This window comes from Biomphalaria glabrata, chromosome 3, assembly GCF_947242115.1.
Source record: "Biomphalaria glabrata chromosome 3, xgBioGlab47.1, whole genome shotgun sequence".
Classification (NCBI taxonomy): Eukaryota; Metazoa; Mollusca; class Gastropoda; family Planorbidae; genus Biomphalaria; species Biomphalaria glabrata.
The window spans coordinates 1,408,655-1,413,836 of NC_074713.1; the positions used below are offsets into that span (position 1 = coordinate 1,408,655).

General features: G+C 37.6%; 1 long non-coding RNA gene across 1 annotated transcript; it reads left to right on the forward strand.

Moving 5' to 3' along the window:
• The first annotated feature begins 2,949 nt into the window (after positions 1-2,949).
• LOC129925009 (uncharacterized) lies at positions 2,950-4,973 on the forward strand. The gene is made up of 2 exons (XR_008776868.1): positions 2,950-3,500; positions 4,821-4,973. It is a non-coding gene; the product is annotated as an uncharacterized LOC129925009 (long non-coding RNA).
• The last annotated feature ends 209 nt before the right edge of the window (positions 4,974-5,182 follow it).

Here is a 5,182-nt window from a genome sequence, read left to right on the forward strand (position 1 = left end):
GCTACGATAAAACTCCACTGAATGCTCATGTGAATCTTCACTGTATAAACAAAGATCCTCATTCACCCACTCACTAATTTTCCCATTGGCCGTGGACGAAAACATACAAACATTTAACCTTTCAGTACTTGCCTTATGTCTAGAACAACTAGGCCATTTTTCACGATCAAAACCGCAAGCGGTTAAGGGTTAAATGTAACAAAAATATTTTTTTTACTCGACCAATGGACCTCATTCACCAATCGTAAAAAAAACAACAACATTTAGCCACGTGATTCTATATATCTTCTATACAAATTATGTAATCCATAAAGGCTGTCACGTGATACGTATTTTTCATTGATTTATCAATATTATGACGTGGCTAAATGTGTTTATTTACGATTGGTGAATGAGGTCCATTACGTTTTATTTTTTTTAAAGCCGACAAATCGAAAGTAGAAGATTAAACTTCCTTCCGTTTTAAAGCACTATTTAAACTCTTTTTGTGAGTACATTTCAATAGCGAGAAACCTTGTTTTTATAGACATTGTCAGTGATAATACATAGGACTAACTTTTATGTTGTGGGCGCGAGGGCGTGGGGGGGGGGATGGATTAGTAAAAGGGATATTAGAATTCACGGGGTTAAAGCAAATGTGCGTGTGTGTGAGGGGCGTTATAAATCGGGTAGTTCCTAATCAAGTCAAAAGTCTATGTCAGAGAAATTATGATGGGTGAAAAAACAACATAATTTAGGGTTCCAAAGAGAGAGAGAGAGAGATAAAGAGAGAGAGAGAGAGGAAGAGAGAGAGAGAGAGAGGAAAAGAGAGAGAGAGAGGAAGAGAAAGGAAATTGAAAGAGGGATGGCCGTTTCATTTTATTGTACGTATATACAAGACTTAACGGGCCAAGAGCTTGTTAGAGGAAATGTTATAATGTGGCCTGCTTGTTAGAGGAAATGTAATAATGTGGCCTGCTTGTTAGAGGGAATGTTATAATGTGGCCTGCTTGTTAGAGGAAAAGTTATAATGTGGCCTGCTTGTTAGAGGAAATGTAATAATGTGGCCTGCTTGTTAGAGGAAATGTTATAATGTGGCCTGCTTGTTAGAGGAAATGTTATAATATGGCCTGCTTGTTAGAGGAAATGAAATAATGTGGCCTGCTTGTTAGCCATTTATAAAAAAAAAAATTAAAAGAATATGATGTGCCGGCCTCCGTTTTTTATTATATGGGGCAGTGATCCTGCCTAACATAATCATCTTTATGAAAAATAATTTTGTTATTTAACTGTTTCACAAGTACACACTAATGCACCCGCTCTATAATGGACCTCATTCACCAATCGTAAACAAACAACATTTAGCCACGTGGTGCTCTATCTCTTCTATATAATTTACGATCTCATGTTTAATTCATGATGGTTGTCACGTGACAGTTTTTTTTCTTCGTTGTTTTATCAATAAGATCACGTGACTGAGTGTTGTTTGTTTACGATTGGTGAATGAGATCCATTGCGTAATTAAAGATATTTTTAAAGCTTAATTATTCAAATAAAGTAATTTGTAAAACGTTTTAGTATTATTATTCATGGTTATATATTTGTGACTGTCTCTAGTCTGTAGAGCGCCATACCTCTTCTTTGTAATCATGTTCGTTATGTCTCGGCAGCACTTTTAAATTAGTAATAACAACACAGATCTGTGAGAGAAAGAGAGAAAGAGAGAAAGAAAGAAAATGAAATAAAGACATAGAAAGAGAGCGAGAGTCAGAGAGATAGAGAGAGAGAGAAAGAGAGAGTGAGAGAGAGAGGGAGAGAGACAGAGAGAGAGGGAGAGAGACAGAGAGAGAGGGAGAGAGACACAGAGAGAGAGGGAGAGAGACAGAGAGAGAGAGGGAGAGAGACACAGAGAGAGAGGGAGCGAGAGTGAGAGAGACAGAGAGAGAGGGAGAGAGACAGAGAGAGAGAGGGAGAGAGACAGAGAGAGAGAGGGAGCGAGAGTGAGAGAGACAGAGAGAGAGGGAGAGAGACACAGAGAGAGGGAGAGAGACACAGAGAGAGAGAGGGAGCGAGAGTGAGAGAGACAGAGGGAGAGAGACACATAGAGAGAGAGAGAGAGAGGGAGCGAGAGGGAGAGAGACAGAGAGAGAGAGGGGGAGAGAGACAGAGGTAGAGGGAGAGAGACACAGAGAGAGAGGGAGAGAGACACAGAGAGAGAGACAGAGAGAGAGGCACACACAGAGAGAGAGAAACAGAGAGAGAGAGAGAGGGAGCGAGAGGTAGAGAGACACACAGATAGAGGGAGAGAGACACAGTGAGAGGGAGCGAGTGGGAGAGAGACACGGAGAGAGAGAAAGGGAGAGAGACACAGAGAGAGAGGGAGAGAGACACAGTGAGAGGGAGCGAGTGGGAGAGAGACACAGAGAGAGAGAAAGGGAGAGAGACACAGAGAGAGAGAGGGAGAGAGACACAGTGAGAGGGAGCGAGTGGGAGAGAGACACAGAGAGAGAAAGGGAGAGAGACACAGAGAGAGAGGGAGAGAGAGAGAGGGGGGGGGGGGAGACACAGAGAGAGAGACACACACAGAGAGAGAGAGACAGAGAGTGAGGAGAAACACAAAGAGGCAAGGAGGAGAAAGACGCCTTGAGAAACAGAGATAAAATTCATCCCGGAGACAAATGATTGCCTGGGTCCGCCCTTTTGGGGGGCGCTGTCTACTCCCTTGGGAAGCAAACCCTTACAGTTGACTACAGTGTAAGGGCGGAATAGGGACGAGATGGAAGACAACGATAAGGCATGTGTCGCGTCACGCCTCTGTCCGGCACGGCACATTAACTCCGCTAGACGGCGCTCACTGTCACTCAAACCCCAGATTCAACCTCGAGTTCGGGGGAAGGGGGGCATTTAGTAGGGGAAGCAAACCGAGCACTCATTACCTCACTGAGTAGGTCATATTTACAGCTCCACACCTTAAAGACCAACTGAAGAGGTTTTTTTCGAAATTGAGATAGCGATTGATTTAGATAGTAGATAGCATCAAAGTTAGTTCCTAAAAATTTGAGATTTTAGAAAAGCGTATTTATATTAGAAAAAGTAATTTGAAAGTGTAAAAAATAACGAGATTTGAAAATCAGCTTCAATGGCCGAAACCGGAAGTGACGTATTGTAATGGACTGAGAAAATGTAAATAAAAATAGACATGGCTGGATACGTTATTGATAGCGATTCAGATGAAAAACTTATCTAAATCTAGCTGTCCAACAGTTTTAAATGATACTTATCATGGGATTCACCAAAATGCCATGAAGAGAACTCTTCTACTTTTTCAAAATATATTCTAGAGCAGACTATTGAATTAATATAATTATAGATAGATTATAATAATAGGACTAGCTAGTCACTAGATTGTCACTAGACGTGACTAGATCACTAGATCTACTACTCAGATCTAGACCTAGTCTACTCTAGTAGTAGTCTCTAGTATCATCAAGTACTAGTAGATCATCTAGGACTAGGTCTAGGTATACTATACTTAGACTATACTAAGTCTAATAGTTATAACAAAACTAAATGGTTAGATCTATCTATATTATTTTCTATATCTCTAAGTCTAATTCTAGCTAGGCCTTCTAACACTTTTACTAGTCACTCACTAGATCTAGAGTTTATAAATACTTGACTTGTATTATTGTACTAATTGTAGTAATACTACTAGTAGTACTAGTAATAGTTTATAAACTAGTAGATTTAACTAATTTAAGTAGATCTAGAGTAATCTAGACTAGCCTCTATGTTAAGTCTAAGCCCAGTCGCCAACATTTTTTGGTAATAGCTTGTAATAGTAAGACCTAGTGAGTAGTGTCCTAGCAATAGCATAAAGATTATTCATAGATATAAATATAATATTATAATAGTCAAGGACTAAACCTAAAGCCTAAGCTAAATCTATATAGAATATATTTATACTCTTTACTAGCCCTTACTATACTAATTAATAAGGCTAAACTTTAGATCTAAAAAAATAATAAGTCATCATTTATATTGGTAATATAAAATACAGATTTTTACTAAACACATGTGACATTTCTTTAAGTCTTAAACTTAAACAGGGCCGGTCCTAACGATTGCGGGGCCCTATGTGAAACTGATTGCGCAGGGCCTAGTCTGGGTGGGAATAAGGATAATAAGTGAAAATTAAGATTTCGTATTTAAAAAAAATTCGACTTTGAATTTTATTAAATCTTTACTAAGTACAAGATTACGATCAAATTAACTTTACTTTACGAACTTTGCAACCTATGGCATATTAAAATGCCAGTCACTCTATTAAAGTAAATAAAGTATGGAAACTTCTGATTAAAGTGAAAATTTGCCTGATTATTACATTTTAGTACATGAAAGCTGACAATGTCTTATTTCGTTTATCGCGCGTAGGATTAGCGTTTTCGGAATGAATGACACCCACAATTTTGTCTATTTTTCAGGAGATTTTTATGAGATTTCCAGGTTTTATATATACCGATATATATATATATATATATTGCAATTTAACTATTACACCTAGAATTAGCACGAAGCCTATGAAAGTGCAGGGCCCACTGCGACCGCATAGGTTGCAGTGGCTTAAGACCGGCCCTGGTCTTATATATATTAGATTGCCTAGACCTAGAGTAGAGTAATTTATTATTATTAAGAACAATAAGAGTTAGATGTTGATGTTAGATCAGATAATCAGTATAACATAATATAATATATATATATATATAACCACTAGTTCTATATATGTATACATAATTAAGTATAAATGTTAATAAATAAATTTTTTAAAATCTATTTTACAGAAAACATATATGACATGTGGCGTACAGACAAGTTTACTAGATGGATCTTTCATCATTTTGGAAATACAATATTCCCTGTGAAACAAATCACAGAAACATTCTACAATTTTATTTTATATAATAAATACCAATAAATGTAAATACAAAATCACATTTTAATAGAGTTCTTCATTATACACACATTATTTTAGTATGTTCCTTTTCACTTGCTAGGTTTAGACAAAGTTTCGAATCAGGATTTAATACTATTAAGTCATAGCCCAAAACTCCAGCAGGATGTTAGTTAATGGCAGTGGTCAATGTTTGAACCTGAGACCACAGAGAAGACAGTTCGGAATGCAAACCACACAACTTTCTGCGTT